Raw genomic sequence first — 17,530 nt, 5'->3', positions numbered from 1 at the left:
TATATACAATCACAGCATAATAATGAATGCAATAAATAAAGCAGCAAAAGCAACCACAACTATCCTAAAGAGCGCTAGGATTGACTCGCTTAGGGAAGATGGACCAGCAAGAGGTCAACTTCTTATTGTCCCCAGCAGAGTCGCCAGTTGTCGCATTCGCGAAAAACCGACCGGCGGGAAAAGACACAGAGCTGCCACCGTGCGTTATTTATCCCAAAGGAGGGAAAGGAAACGCTCGAAGTAAACCTGGAAAGGAGATGGTCTTACGACCAGAGATTGCAAGGATCGGGAGTCGGTTACGCAAGGGGAAGGTATTAGCACCCCCTCACGTCCGTCGTACTCGACGGGATCCATGCTCAGAAAGAATAGAATAAGGTTGCTGAATAACTGCTCAAAAACTGCACAACACTGGAATGAAACACAGACGAAAGATGGAGAAAGCGGACTCGGCAGGATGTCGCATCCTGGGCCTACGTAGTTTGTCAGACACAAACATCAGAGTCGACGTAGTTCGGGGGAATGGGAAACGTGCTCGCTAGGATATCGCATCCTATGCATACGTATCTTCTCTAACCAGAGTAAGAATCAGAGCACTCGTAGCTCGGCTAACGCACGCCGAAACAAAACGCTGAAAACAAAGACGCTGAGACCTCAGAGCAAACACACAACTGGAAACAGACTGCCAATCGCTGGTCTTACATCCGACTCCGGACAACCAAACGCAAATAGGAAACGGAATGCCAATCGCTGGCCTTACATCCAACTCCACAAAAGAAACACCAACAGGAAACCGAATGCCAATCGCTGGACTTACATCAGACTCCAAACAAAGAAACGCAAACAGGAAACCGAATGCCAATCGCTGGACTTACATCAGACTCCTAACAAACAACAAACAAATGGGAAACCGAATGCCAATCGCTGGACTTACATCAGACTCCAAACTCACACAAACAAATTGGAAACCGAAGGCCAATCGCTGGGCTTACATCAGACTCCAGACGAACGTAGAAAACAGAAGGGTCTCGATTGCAACTAGGGCAGGAGAAAGGGAAGGTCTCGATCGCAACGAGGGTGAGAGAAAAGGATCAAAGTTAGTCATCAGTCAAACTCGACAAGACATCGCATCTCGTGCCTACGTATCTTATCTGAACATGAGAATCAGAGTTGTCGTAGTTCGGCTAAACTATTTCTATTTTGTTCTGTGTTTTTTATGTGAACAACGTTACTATGCAATCTACCGGATGCCTGACCTTGGGAGACTTACTTACCTGTAGTAGAAGGAGTTAATGTGTCCTTAAGAGGGGAAATGTTTGTTTGTGTTTTAGGAAAGCTCACGTAAGAAAGGAAGTCCTAGACGAAGGAACCGTGCTACCTTAATTGACATGCAAACGAGACTATGCGAAGTCTAACAATCCTATGGGATACAATCACACCACACAAACACATACAGCATGAAGTAAACACACCAACAAGGGGCTCAAACATCAAGGGTGAGGCTTTAGTCAAGGGGTCATATCAACCTCGACAAACAAGTCGGTACTGGAAGGGTATCTGAAGGCTCTTAACCACTGACATTGACCGTCATGGTGAGCAGATGAAAGGTAATGAGGGTAAGACCTCATAGCTCTTAACCCGGCCTGGGTGAGATTCAATCAATGAAGGTGTGGGAGTCCAGAATGTGGGACTCTATTCCACTTGACTGACTTTATATACAATGATCTTGGGTGTTTATTCAAATGCATCAGCACATAGTGCGAGCAAGATGAAAGACTCAACTGAATAGCAGGGGATGGATTGCACATCCCTTCTATCTACCAATTGCCTCTTCACTTAGGAGGACTTGAAGTACATGGCACAAAAGTAAACAAACACAGTCATTGCCTCTTAAGGAGGACTTCAGCCAAATGCCTGCCAAATAGAAACGACAGGGCTTCCAGACTACATGGAGTACAAGAATTATTACCTAGGTGGTATGCCAACCATAAGCAAAGCAAAGCAACTCAAGAAATGAGTTAAAGCTACTAAAGTACCTGTAAGAAAATCAAACAAGTCAATATTCACATTCAGACAAACCAAACAGACAGTCAACAGTGTTACAACTCAATATGCACACAAGTCAAGCTTTAAGACTCAAGAACACTCCATGGACCTACAACACAAAGGATTAGTGCACAAAGTAGTTTGCATCCCATGAAGTGAGATTACATCAATCATTAAGATTAGAAGCTTGAACCTGAAATACAAAGCTTAGAAAGTGAGTACAAACCACTAGCACCAAGGCTAGGGTTAAAGGTAAGGCAAAAAGTCAAAACAACAACCAATATTCAACATGTAGCACATTTAATCTATCATGAACATGTCCTAAAAAGTACCAAGTCAAAAGCATTAAGAAAAGTCATCTCATGAGCAAAATATGGCAAAGACAATTTCAAAGCATACAATTGGACATCAAGAATCAAAATTCCATATTAAAACAGAAATGACTCAAACAATCATGAAAATTTTTATGCGCATACAACATGTCAAACATAATCATCATGCGAAAAATTAGAATCAACAGAGCTCAATTGATATGGAAATGAAAATGAATAAGATCACCATCAAATTGTGTGACACACATTGTCACACCATACAATCATGTGTCCAAAACAGAGATGAAAAATGAGAAAAATGCACAACCAAGCCTCAGAAATCATGTATCATGTTGGGAATCAGCATATAAAACTTCATGGCAATTGGATCATTATTGAGCATTTCACAATAGAATGAATGAAGCATGGTACATTTGCATACATGTTCAAAGAATCAATCACATTTAAAATTCCAGAAAAACACAATTCCAGAAATTCACATCAAAAAATAGAAGACATTTCAATGAACATATGAGAAAAAAATTGGAATTAATTGGATTAATATGCTATTTTTGGTGATTTTTTGAAGTTGGAAGAAAATGATGAATAAATGATGAAACATGTACATGATAAAATGGAGGGAAAGGTAAATGGTGGATTAATTTGAAAAAAGGCTGGAAGCTGGAATCGAAGCGTGTGCAAGAAAATGCGCTGGAAAAAGAAAATAAAACACAAAATGCATGAAGCCAGAATCGAATGGTGGTTTGGTCAAAACGCTGGCGTATCAATAATTGATGTGGCGCCCATGTCAGCAGGTCAACGCGCATGTGGAATAGTCAACAGAAGCGTATCCAATTAATTGGCCAACAGGCATGGCGTGGCAGCTGACTGGGATAAAAACCCTAGCACCTCAATCAATTGCAGACGGCGGCGGCCATGGTGGTTTCCACCGTCTTCTTCGTGAAGACGGTGGTTGCTACAGTAACTTCACACAATTTTTTTCCAGAAACATGAAAATTATACATCATTGGAACAGTTATCTTATGAGGAACACGAATCCAGCATCATTTTGATCTAACTCATCCTAAATCATGCAAATCGAACAAGAACATATTTGACACACAAACTTCCATTCCAGATATCTCAGCCAATACTCAACCGTTTTTAATTCTAAAAAGCATCAGCAGAATCAGCATTCAAAGATCTACACTAACATGCACCTAAAATCATGAACTAAGAGCATCGATTTCTAACCTTCTTGGAGAGCAGAACAATGAAATCGTGGTTTTGAGCTCTTGCAAGTATCCAAATCCACTCCTATGTTGATATTATGAAGCTTGATGCAATAATTGAAGCTTGAGATGGCTTGGATCTAGCTCAGATTTCAATTTCCATTGTCATGTTCTTGAGCTTGCACACTTTGATTCTGGTCTGAATTCTTCAATCAAGAGCTTGATCTGCACTCAATCATAATCAGAGAACAAGAATATCCAATAAAATCCAAGTGCTATGTGAAGAAAAATCAAGTTTCAATTTGGAGCAAAAATGGAGGGAAAGAAAAATTTGGATCTAGAATCTTCAAACACTGTGAAATTCTGTTAGGATTTGGTTTATATATGCTCTACTAATCACATCCAAATTAGAATTAAGCATGGTTTAATTGAGATTAAGCAAAATGAGGTGTATGACAAAAATTGGAAAATTGGAGGTGTCATGCAAATGCACACGTGAACAGTACCAAATGGATGATCAAATTCACTTAAAATCATTTTATAAGCATAATGGCAATGGTATTTTGTTCATATGATGCACCAAATTCAAATTTGCAATTTTCCCTCCAAAATGAACATGAATGAGCAAATGATCATGTAACGAAATTTCATGCAATGCCTTGATAGATTTGGAAAATATGAGTCATAAGGAGCAATATGCAAAAAGAGGCACTCAATTTGGAGTTTTATATCAAAAGTTATGGCTTTTGGAAGTTCCATGCACACTTGGTGATCATTTGATCATAACTCCTTAACCATTCATCAAATGCTCATGATCTTGGACTTTTTGGAAATGGGAGAGAAAGATCTTCAACTTTCATGTTGGACAAAATTTCATTTGAAGCTTCTTTGATGTTGGAAAGTCAAGTTGAATGTGGTCCAAAAACTTGCCACTTTTGGAAACTTGAAATTACAGGTCACTTTCCATTTTTGGAAACTTTTGATCTGGTTTCAAAATCTTCAAGATAGATGTTTGACATGATGAATAAACCTCTTTTTGACATGAATGAAGTTTCTCAAACCATTCCTCCACCTCCTAGCCCTCAGTTGACCTTCAGTTGACTTTTATGGGCCCCAAATGACTTGGCAATGCACTGATGATTTTTGAGCCTTCAACACTTGGCAAAGTTGCTTCCAAATGAACCTTGATTCATATAAGCTCTCTAGAACAACCATAGGGCATTTATCTCAAGAAAAAAAAACCTTGCTCCTTTGCACTGAGGAATTCTCCTGATGCCAGTCTTGACTGATAAGATGCAATGTACTATGCAATGTTAAGGTATTGTTAATGTAATGTTAATGACCTAAAAATGAAATGAATGCATGGGGGTGCAAATTTGAGGTACTATAAGGACAAGCAAATTTTTTTCTATTGGCTGAAAATTTTAGCAATAGAAACAAGTAGAGGAGTGATAAGGACTTCCTCCCACATTTAAACAATGCATTGTCCTCAATGCGACATTATGCAGAAAAAAAAAGGAAAGAAACAATTATCATTGCTCGTCATTACGCGGCTGGCTTCTGCGTGCTCTGGCTCTTGCTCTTGCGCGCTCACCTCTTCCTCGTTGGGTAGGATCCAATCCCACGTGCTGAGTGTACTCCTGGATGGCATCTACGCGATAAGTCAGGGCACTCATCTGGTCTGAAAGTTCCGCCATCCCCTGATCATGCCAGTTAGCATAATCGTGCTGATCCCGCTGTATTTGCTGGATCGCTTGCATCATTTCCGTTTGGCGTTCTTCCATTCTTTGGTTGTGTTGCAACATCTCAGCGTACATGTTTTCCATAGAGGCGGGTCTTCGTTCGCTTCTCCGCTGTCCTCGGGAAGAAGTCTCTGCAGCGTGCTCTTGAGGTGGTTGATACTTATTTGACTATATATAAAATATAGTCTGTTGGGTACTTGACTTCAAGTGCACAGTCTAGTCGTTTTAGTTTTAAAAGATATCGATCCCACAGGGACCTATGGTCAAACTAGTGCTACTAACGTCACTATGTTCAGCTAAGGGAATTGATTAGTAGAAGTTCGGGGGTTAGGGGAATTTTTGGTTTTAAGAAAGAATAAATGGAAGGAATCAGTATGCATCGCATTAATTGTCAGGGATTCGATAAGTCACTGGTGAATAGTTTAAATTCCAAATATCTCTCAGTAGAAAATGTTTATTTAAAAGACTTTATCTCACACTCTCGTGGTTGTTGATTCGGCCTATAACTTTAAGTCAGAATGTACGCTCTCGCTGTCCCATTTGAAGTCAAAATTACTTTTTGAAAATAAATAAGTTCTAATTGCTTTTAAAGTGCTCTCGCTGTTTTTAAACTCAATGCTTAATTTTTACTATCCAGCTCGAGCCTCACGCTCTCGCGATTGTTGGTTCTCACCTTAGTTAATTTCCCACTCTCGTGGCAAAATCGTATTAAATAGCTTTTCACGCTTTTGTGATAAAGTTAATTAAATTTAAATTAAAAACTTCAGCCTAAAAGGTTATTTGAGAAAAAGGGTTTTCACCGGTTATTATTAAATCCCATCAAATTAAGTTGTTACATACCGATACCGGTAGTTTAGTCGGACATATTAAATAAAGCAAACACAAGGCATAAATAGATCAACATTGCGGCAAACATGCTTACAATAACAATTGGGCAATAACAATAATAATTCAATAAAAACCTGGAGATCAAAGTAACAGAGTATAGCGATTCTTGGAGTACTTGAGCAGTCCTTCACAAGTCGGTAGGCTTTGCTTCTTCAATACAAATTACTACTAAAATTAAATAAAGTGTAGTAGTTCCCCAGTGTAGGAAACTACTACTATGGCTAACTGGAAAACGAAAGGGAAAAAGGCAAACTCTAAAAAGAATGGCGAATACAATAAGACAACGGAAACAAGGTTGCTGGAAAGAAAAAATATGCTAAAATCTAGAAAGCTGAAAATTAAATTGCAGAGCGTAAATCTCAAAGTAGGCGTCCTCAATTTTTCCCACTCTGGTCCTTTATATAGTGTCCATTAGGTCTTGGTGGTTGAGAAAATCAAGGGAGACTTGGTTTTGAATGAGGAATCTGTGGGAATAAGTTTGTTGGAGGAGATTTAGGCACGTTTGGGTGCCTGTGGCTGACTGTTTCAAAGCGCACTTTGTGGCTGCGTGATGCTCGTCATGGGCCTGTGACGGTCGTCACAGTCTGGGTCGTGACGAGCGTCATGAATCTGTGACGGTCGTCAAATCAGCAAACTCTGCTTTTCTGGTTTTTCTGTGCTTTGCCACGTGTTTCTTCTTCTTTTTCTTTATTTTCTTCATTTTGCTCTTTAGTGCATGGAGATTCAAATACCAGCAAAAACAACACGAATACTTGCGCAATAATTGGAATATTAATCAAAATGGTGTGAATTTTGAGTGTAAATTAAGGCAATTATCTGATGTGTTTTTGCGTTATCAAACTCCCCTAAACTTGAATCTTTGCTTGTCCTCAAGCAAACACAATTTGAAAACAAAATTAAACGCGAATACATTACCCATTTGTACGTGGTTGTCAGGTGGATTGTTAGGATGTCCGATATTGAGTAAAACACCAAAGATACTGTGACGACACGAGCTTTAGGCTTTAGCATAGATCTCTCCTTTACACAAGCCAATTCGAATCATGCTATTATAGCTCGACCTAGTGTCTTTGTTGCTATTTCACCCGGTTTCGTTCTAGCGTAATCACATTAAGCCATTTGCCTCCGCACGCACTTAGTGAAGTAGCCGGTTAGTGACTTTGATCCTTTTCTTAGCACGGGGATCTGGTACACTAGTGTGGTACCCCTTTATATATCCCTTTTTTGAAGGTTGTGGGGGATCGAACCATAGTTCGCCCTACCGAGTCCAGTACCAGGTACCTCTGGACCAACCAACTGGGGTTTCTATTCCTTCTTTTTGCATAACTTTGCAACCTTTTGTATGGTTCTTTTATCAATTTCTTGATAGCAACAGTATGAAGGAGTTTCTTAATTTGTAGGCATCAAACACTTATATTCATCGGCTCTCCATGTGGTTTGCACTTGAGACGGTGTTGACTGCTAATATAAACTACTAGGGGTTAATCTAGAGTGGAGACTTAAGGTGTCGGTATAATGGTTATTCAAACTGATTTCGTGGAAATAAGGGATCTAGGGTGTCGGGACGGTATCAATCTTGTTAGATCTTTCTCAATTTTCCTAACAAAACCTCCGCAAGACAACCTATATACTTGTAGGGTATGCATTTAGTTTTAAGGAAAAAAATTGTTATGCCAAGATATGCATAAATGATTGAAAAGGACAAGCAAAAAAAATTGTATTGGCTGAAAATATTAGCAATAGAAACAAGTAGAGGAGGGATAAGGATTTCCTCCCACAATTAAACAATGCATTGTCCTCAATGCGATAGTAAACAGAAAAAAAGGAAAGAAACAAAAAAGTCACTGCTCGTCGTTCTGCGGCTGGCTTCTTCGTGCTCTGGCTCTTGCTCTTGCGCGCTCACCTCGTCCTCGCTGGGTAGGATCCAATCCCACGTGCTGAGTGTCTTCCTGGATGGCATCTACGCGATAAGTCAGGGTACTCATCTGGTCTGAAAGTTCCTCCATCCCCTGATCATGCTAGTTACCATAATCGTGCTGATCTCGCTGCATTTGCTGGATCGCTTGCATCATTTCTGTTTGGCGGTCTTCCATCATTTGGTTGTGTCGTAACATCTCAGCGTAGATGGTTTCCATGGAGGCGGGTCTTCGTTCGCTTCTTCGTTGTCCTCGGGAAGAAGTCTCTGCAGCATGCTCTTGAGGTGGTTGAGGCATGCCTCTGTCAAGCTCCTCTTCGACTTCATCTATACCATTTCCATGATTTCCATAATTTTGCTTGGGGGCCTCCAGATCAAAAATCCAATTTTCCATTTCTCTTGGATCTGTGCAGTTCCTGTTGGGCATGATGATGCTTCGTACTGTCTTGTTTCTGACAACAGGATGATACTTCCCATCATCTCTTGCTTTGATTAGGTGTGAGGCATGACAGTAGTCGATGTCGGGGAATTCTGCTTCCAGGGCTGGTAAGTTGGCTAGCCTATCTCCCAGGTTCAAGCCTAATGCTATGGAGGTGATAATTCCCCCATAACAAAATGCCTGGCTGCCTCTCATGCAAGCAGCCTGGATGTTGGCTAGTAGGAAAGGAGTAACATTGAACGCAATTTGGGCAAACACACAGTGGAGAAGGAAAAGTTCCTTGGAGTTTACCTTGTGGTTGCTGACTCTTCCAAAAACTGTGTGCCCCATGACTCGGTGAAAGTATCTAATGGCTGGGTTGTGGATATATGTTGCGTTAAGCGTATCCCAGCTCGTTGCGTTCATGTTGGTGAGGTTGTGCCAAACTTGGAATTTTATCTCTGACCATCCTTCTGGGATGTAGCAATGGATTCCTTCTCCATGTTGGAAACCAAGCATTCTCGCTATCTGGGTTTGATTTAGGGAATACTCGATTCCGAACATTCTAAATGTGGCGACACCGGTGAGGTATTGGGTAGCTCCAGGGGGCGTGATATAAGAGTAGGAACTCAAAAATTCCAGGGTGAGCGCTTCGTAGGTTGGCTGCGGTGTGGTACAAAGCTGCGTCAAGCTGGAGTCAGCTAGCATCCACTCCACACCCTCCAAAAGTCCTAACTCCCTTAGGCATTCGTGATCAACATACCTCGTAGCTTGAACGGAGCGCTGATAGAACTTGAGGTAGTTGCTTCTTTGGCGTTCGCCGGCTTCTCCGTTTCGGAATATGACGGTTGATAGGTTGGGAGTAGCTCTTTCTTGACGGGTCATTTGATGAGTTGTATGAAACTTTCGGTATTGGTGGGTGAGATGGAGTGTTTGTGAGTTACACGCTTGAAGGAAATGTAAAGAATTTAATAGATGAAGAGCAGAATGGTAATGAGAGTGATAATTGGTGAGGAAGAAGAGAGAAAGAGCGCCTGCATTTATAGGCGAGCTCTCTGGAATTCGTGACGGTTGTCACAGGGGTGCGACGGTCGTCACGCGCAACGGATGCGTAACGGTCATCTGCAATGGTCATATGCTCGTAACGGTCACTTTCATGCGTGTGACGATCGTGCCAGATCCGTGACGGTCGTCACGTTTGTGAGATGGACGTCACCCTATAGTGACGATCGTCACACACTGAATTTCAAAAATTTTCTCTAACACAGGTTGCAGCAACATTTGATAATAACATAAATGATAACTAAGCATTTTAATTTTAACAACATAAATGCAAAAATAAATAAATAAATAGATGAAATAAGCATAATTATATGAATAGCAATTGAATTAATAAATTGAAATTAAATGTAACATAGGAAAAAAATTGTAGCGATAACATAGCAAACAAAAGCAATAGAACAAAAGTAATGAAATAAATAAATACGCTCCCTCCCCACACAAAACAGAGCAGTGTCCTCATTGCTTAGTGCGAGTAAGAGAAAACAATGGTCAGTAGTATTAGCCACGTTTTTGTCCCAATGCAGCGACAACTTCGTTCAGATAATGAAACTGCTCAACGAATATATCCATCAGGCCTAGGACATCAAAGCGTATGAGCTTTATCTCTTCTTTCACAATGGTGATGTCAGCTTGGAAAGCATTCAGACGGGTGATGAGCATGGTATGATTATCAGCATAAGATGGAGGAACCGGTTCATCAATGTTATAATAATTAGGAGGCGTTTCAGGGTCAGATTCTTCCTTATGGATAGGGTCATTGATACACTCATATTTGGGCGGTGTAGCGGGAGGTGAAGGTGGATCGATAGGGTGTTCCTCTAATTCATAGAGCTAGTTATCTCGGTTATGAACACTCGTTTTCTCATGGTTAGGCAAGGTGAATAGTCGAACCACTTTGTTACTGATTAGATAATCAAAGGTATTTGTCCTAATGTTTCCTATGATTCTGCGGTTAAAGCAAAAGTCGATATCCATTGGACGGATGTTTCCAAAAGGTAAAAGCTCATAAAGTGGGTGTACAAGTCCTATGGCGTCTGCTATCATGGTTACTAGGCCACCTATGATTATTGGGGTACGGTTATTCTTAGCAAGGTGGACAAATCTTTCCATCATGAATGTCACTATATTGACGTGTCGACCTTGATCGACACATAGCAAGATGAAGAGTTCATCGCGGGACACTAAGGTGTTATTCTCTTCCTTACCAAATAAGGTGTGGGCTAGTATTTTATGAAAGTATCGGATAGCAGGGTTATGGATCTTTTGTGAGTGCATCTCATTCGGGTTAAGGTTGGATTCTCCGGATATGCTACCCCAGAAGTCATTGAGGTCAATGTCATCGATAAGGTCCTCTTGGCGGGTAGTAAAAACGAAAGGGCCGCTAGGGAATCCTATGAGGTCAGCAAGGTCTCGACGGGTGTAGGTGAAGTCCATGCTAAATAACCTAAAGAATATCAACCCTTTGTTAAGTCCGTAACCATGCTCAGGGATGTATACAAGGGAGCTCAGGAATTCTAAGGTTAGTTCACGGTACGTGACAAACCGTCTCTTAATGGCTGCGTTCTCCCACCCAAGCTGGTTAAACATATATAGGATGCTATCTCGGGATTCCTAATTTATCCATGGTCGGCCCATCATAATATATGGTCAATGTCATATCCTTCCGGGCTAGATAATCATACCGCCTGCGTTGAACTCTGCCGCTGAAAACTGTCTCTGGTTGTTGCATGATGAAACTAATTAACTAACTAGTTAGTAATTTTCCTGTTTATCAGTATCCAACATGTCTAAGTTAGTTACTAGAAGCAACAAGAGTGACTGCAAAGAATCAAGAAGAGGGGAGCAAACAAAATAAAGAAGAAAATCAAAGAAGGGAAAATTAGAGTGTAAGAAAAATAACAAAAAGAAAAAAAGGTGGGTTATCTCCCACTAAGCACTTTGTTTAATGTCGCAAGTTCGACAGTAGTGTCGTGTTGTACTAGGTTTGGGGTTGAGCGGGCAGCTCTATGAGTTTGAGACTATTTGAATAGTCTCTATTTTCTATATTATGATAGTGCTTTAAGCGCTTCCCGTTTACTATAAAAGGGTCATTATTCCTACCTTTTATTTCTATCGCACCAATATTGAGAACCTTGGTGATCTCGAGAGGACCAGACCACAGAGATTTGAGTTTTCCTGGAAAAAGTTTAAGTCTTGAATTGAATAGTAGCACTATGTCGCCGACTTTAAACTCCTTCCTAGAAATGCGTTTGTCATGCCATCTTTTGGTTCGTTCTTTGTAGATCCTGGCATTCTCGTAAGCGTCCAATCTCAGCTCTTCTAATTCGTGGATGTCCAGAATCCGTTTCTCGCCTACGGAAGTGTAGTTTATGTTCAGGGTTTTAATTGCCCAATACGCTTTGTGTTCCAATTCTACAAGGAGGTGGCATGATTTACCATTAACTAGTTTGAAGGGTGTGGTTCCTATCGGGGTTTTGTAAGCCGTCCTATAGGCCCACAAAGCTTCGTTTAGTTTGGATGACCAGTCTTTTCTGGATATTCCTACGGTCTTCTCAAGAATTTGTTTTATTTCTCGATTCGAGACTTCAACTTGCCCGCTAGTTTATGGATGATACGGTGTTGCTACACGGCGTCGGACTCCATACTTTAGAAGGAGTTTTCCAAATATATTCGATATGAAGTGGGAGCCACCGTCACTGACTACTAATTTTGGCACACTGAATTTGGGAAAGATAATGTTCTTGAATAACTTGATCATTACTCGTGTGTCATTTGTTGGAGAGGCTACAGCCTCAATCCATTTTGAAACATAGTCGACAGCAACGAGTATGTATTTATTACCAAAAGAAGCTGGGAATGGTCCCATGAAGTCAATTCCCCATACCTCAAAGACTTCGACTTCTAAGATTCCCGTTTGTGGCATTTCATCGCGTCTTGAGATATTGCCAGTGCGTTGGCACCGGTCGCATTTTATAACCGGGTTATGGACGTCTTTCCATAGAGTAGGCCAAAAGAGGCAGGATTGCAGGATCTTAGTACAGGTCTTTGAGGTACTTGCATGCCCTCCATAGGGGGCGGAATGGAAATTAGAGATTATATCATCGATTTCATCCTCAGGAACACATCGACGGAAAATACCTTCGGTCCCTCTTTTGAAAAGAAGGGGTTCATCCCAATAATACTGTTTTAGGTCGTGAAAGAACTTCTTCTTTTGTTGATACGATAGGTCCGGTGGAAGTGCTCCGACGGCTAGGTAGTTGACAAAGTCAGCAAACCATGGCAGAGTTGCATTCGCGTGTACTTCTTCCACGGGTTCTTCTATTTCTGTATCGTTTAATGTCAGTTCAGACATATCACTTTCCATTTGGGCTATGAGTCGTTCGTAAGGGAAATCGTCATTAATTGGGATTTGTTCAGGCTTGTTCCCTTCGATACGAGATAAGTGGTCTGCTACTACGTTTTCAGTACCTTTCTAATCTTTTATTTCTAGATAAAATTCTTGTAAGAGCAGGATCCATCTTAAAAGTCTTGGTTTGGCATCCTTCTTACTTAACAAATATCTAATAGCGACATGGTCGGTATAGATGATAGTTTTCGCCCCTACTAGGTAGGAACGGAATTTGTCCAAAGCGAACACGACAGCTGGAAGTTCTTTTTCAGTGGTGGCGTAGTTCATTTGGGCAGGATCAAGCGTTCTACTCGCATAGTAAATAACATGAAGCTTTTTATCCTTCCTTTGTCCTAGTACTGCACCTACTGCGTAATCACTCGCATCGCACATGATTTCAAATGGTAGTCTCCAGTCATGTGGTTGCATTATGGGTGCGGTGATTAAAGATGTTTTCAGTTGGTTGAACGTTGTTAAGCATTTTTCATCAAATATGAAATCAGCGTCTTTCATTAATAATCCTGTAAGTGGCTTGGTTATTTTCGAGAAATCTTTAATGAAACGTCAGTAGAAACCGGCGTGTCCTAGAAAGCTTCTTATTTCTCGTACGGTTTTCAGAGGTTGAAGGTTCTCTATGATTTCGATTTTAGCCTTGTCTACTTCAATTCCTCTGTCAGATACCACGTGACCTAATACAATTCCTTGTTGAACCGTGAAATGGCATTTCTCCCAGTTTAAAACAAGGTTTACTTTCACGCATCTTTCGAGTACCATTTCGAGGTTAGATAGACATCCTTCAAAACTCTGCCCACAAACAGAAAAATCATCCATGAAGACTTCCATGACGTCGTCTATAAAATCGACGAAGATCGCCATCATGCATCTTGGAAATGTCGCGGGAGCGTTGCATAGTCCAAATGGCATTCGTCGGTAGGCGAATGTACCATAAGGGCATGTGAAGGTAGTCTTTTCTTGATCGTCAGGATGAATTGGGATTTGAAAGAATCCTGAATAACCGTCTAGATAGCAGAAGTGAGAATGCTTAGCCAATCGTTCAAGCATTTGGTCAATGAAGGGTAGAGGGAAATGATCTTTACGAGTGGCTTTATTTAGTTTTCTATAGTCAATACACATTCTACTTCCGGTCACAACTCTTTGTCCTACGGATTCTCCCTTCTCGTTCTTAACAAATGTAACACCTCCTTTTTTGGGTACTACATGAACGGGGCTAACCCATTGACTATCGGAGATCGGGTATATGATTCCAGCATCCAGAAGTTTCTTTACTTCATCCTTGACTATGGTACTTAGGATTGGGTTGATCATTCTCTGGTGTTCTCTAGAGGTTTTACAATCTTCCTCCAACATAATGCGAAGCATACAAATTGAAGGACTTATTCCTTTAAGATCGACGATGTTATACCCTAACGCTGTTGGATATTTTCTTAGGACATCTAGTAATTTTTCAGTTTCCATCTGTCCTAAGTCAGCGTTGACTATTACTGGTCTTTTCAGTTCAGTGTCTAGGAATTCGTATCTTAGGTTCTTTGGTAGTGTTTTTAGTTCCAAGTCAGGTTTCTTTGGGCATGGCATGTGGTCGGGTGTAAGTGCTAAGCATTCGCTTAGACTTTCGTTTTGGTATGGTTCATGCCAATTATTATCTTCAAGAATTTAAGGGATTTGGATTTTCATTATTTCAGAGTATGTGGTTTCTTCCATCTACATCTCTCTCATGCATTTGTCTATGACATCAAGCAGATAGCAGGTGTCGTCTATAGCTGGCGCTTGTAAGAATTGGGTCAAGATGAATTCAACCTTTTCCTCTCCAACTTCGAATGTCAGCTTACCTCTCTTTATGTCTATTATGGCTCCGGCGGTAGCCAAGAATGGCCTTCCTAGTATGATAGGTGTACTGGCATCTTCTTTGATGTCCATGATTATGAAATCGGTAGGAATGTAAAATTGTCCTACACGAACTGGGACATTCTCTAGTATGCCGACAGGATATTTGATTGAGCGGTCAGCTAATTGAACATACATCTTTTTCGGTCTTAATTCTCCCATACTGAGCCTTCTACAAATGGTTAAGGGCATTACACTAATGTTGGCTCCTAGATCGCATAGAGCTTTGTCTATGAAGAATTTTCCAATGACACAAGCAGTAAGTGTAACTGTTTCGATATCCTTAATCTTTTTCTTATTGGATAGGATTTCCTTAAGAAATTTGGCATAGGAGGGCATTTGTGTGATGGCTTCTGTAAAGGGTATCATAATGTTTAATTGCTTCAGAAGTTCAACAAATTTCCTAAATTGACTCGCAGTTACTTTTGAGTCTTTGAGGATACGGAATGGGTGGTTTATAAGGAGGTGAAGGCACATAAGGTTTTTCTTTCTCTTCGGCCTCTTGGGTATTATGTACTGTTTCCTTTGGTTCATTCACCTGCTCAGTTGAGGTTTTATCTGGTTTTTGGTAAATGGCAGGGTTTTGGAGTCTTGGACCTACGGGTCTGTCTACTTCTTTTCCCCTCCTCAGTATAACGGCATTTGCATGTCCTTTTGGATTAGGTTGCGGTTGTCCAGGAAATGTTCCAGCTGGAGCGGCTGTAGATGCTTGATGTTGAGCCACTTGTGAAATCTGTGTTTCAAGCATTTTATTGTGGGTGGCTAAGGTGTCTACTTTATTTCCTAGTTGTTTAAGTTGCTCGCTAGTATGTATGTTTTGGTTCAAGAAGTCCTTGTTTGTCTGAGCTTGGGTAGCTATGAAGCTTTCCATCATCAATTCGAGATTTGACTTCCTAGGCATGTTAGGAGCATTATTAGCTGGCTTTTGATATCCAGGCGGAACAGTTGGTGCTTGGCCAGATGCATACAGGGCATTGTTATTCTTATACGAGAAATTATGATGGTTTTTCCAACCTGGGTTGTAGGTATTCGAATAGGGATTTCCTTGTGTGTAATTTACTTGATCGGTTGGGACTCCTGCTAATATTTGACATTCTTGTGCAGTGTGTCCAGGGTTTCCACATAACTCACAGTTTGGAGTTACTGCAGACACGGTGGTTGTGGGTGGTATGGTCAAGTTATCTAATTTTTTAACAAGGGCATCTACCTTTGCATGAACATGGTCAAGGCTACTGATTTCGTACATTCCACCCTTCGTATGGGACTTTTCCACTGGAGTTCTTTCACCTTCCCATTGGCAATGGTTTTGGGCCATGTTTTCAATGAGTTGATAGGCTTCGGTGTATGGCTTATCCATAAGTGCACCGCCCGCGGCAGCGTCTATTGTAAGTCTTGTGTTATACAAAAGCCCATTGTAAAATGTGTGAATGATCACCCAATCTTCGAGACCGTGATGTGGACATATCCTCATCATGTCCTTGTATCTCTCCCACGCTTCGTAGAGAGATTCCACACCTTTTTGCTTGAATCCATTGATTTGAGCTCTCAGCATAGTAGTTTTGCTCGGCGGAAAATATTGGGATAAGAAAACGTTTTTCAGTTCTTCCCATGTCGTAACAGAGTTGGATGGCAAGGATTGCAACCCAGCCCAAGCTCTGTCTCTTAGTGAGAAAGGAAAGAGGCGCAGTCTTATCGCATCTTGAGATATACCATTCGCCTTTACAGTATCTGTGTACTGCACAAAATTGGTCAGGTGTTCATTAGGATCGTCCGTAGGATTTCCAGCAAATTGATGTTGTTGGACGGCTGATAATATTGAGGGTTTCAGCTCGAAATAATTTTGATTTATAGCGGGGGCAACAATGCTGTTGAGACGGGGTAGCGTAGAATTTAAGAGGACGATTCTGTGGTCCTTCTGCAACCATGTTTGGTTTTTCTTCTGGTTTAGGAGGAGAGAAAATATCGGGAATATCGTACTTTTGTTGATATTCGTGTATTCGGCGTCTCACGTATAAGAAACGCTCTAATTCTGGGATTGGTGGTGCTAAGTTATCGCCTTGTTAGCGAGTACTTGGCATACAATCAGGGAAAGAAGGGAGAGAAGATTAGTTTTTATTTTTACCTTAGTCTATACCGTGCAACGAAAGAATCGCACTATTCGACTAAAACAGGTCCTTGGCAACGGCGCCAAAAACTTGATGCTTCGTCTGACTATATATAAAATATAGTCTATCGGGTACTTGACTGCAAGTGCACAGTCCAATCGCTTTAGTTTTAAAAGATATCGATCGCACAGGGACCTATGGTCGAACTAGTGTTACTAACGTCACTATGTTTAGCTAAGGGAGATTATTAGTAGAAGTTTGAGATTAAAATAGTAAATCTAAGGGGGATTTAGTTTTAAGAATTAATTGATGGAAGGAATCAGTATGCAGCGCATTAATTGTCATGGATTTGATAAGTCACCGGTGAATAGTTTAAATGTCAAATGTCTCTCAGTAGAAAATATTTATTTAAAAAGCTTTATCTCACACTCTCGTGGTTGTTGATTCGGCCTATAGCTTTAAGTCAGAATGTACGCTCTCGCTGTCCCATTTGAAGTTAAAATTACTTTTTGAAAATAAATAAG

General features: G+C 40.8%; 1 non-coding gene across 1 annotated transcript; it reads left to right on the top strand.

The window, feature by feature from the left end:
- The first annotated feature begins 16,346 nt into the window (after positions 1–16,346).
- Positions 16,347–16,453, top strand: LOC127077687 (small nucleolar RNA R71). The gene has a single exon (XR_007787471.1). It is a non-coding gene; the product is annotated as a small nucleolar RNA R71 (small nucleolar RNA).
- Positions 16,454–17,530: the final 1,077 nt, after the last annotated feature.

This window comes from Lathyrus oleraceus, chromosome 4 (genome assembly GCF_024323335.1).
Source record: "Lathyrus oleraceus cultivar Zhongwan6 chromosome 4, CAAS_Psat_ZW6_1.0, whole genome shotgun sequence".
NCBI classification, from domain to species: domain Eukaryota; kingdom Viridiplantae; phylum Streptophyta; class Magnoliopsida; order Fabales; family Fabaceae; genus Lathyrus; species Lathyrus oleraceus.
Note: the sequence above shows the minus strand (reverse complement) of the source record. Positions and strands in the feature narration are given on the sequence as shown.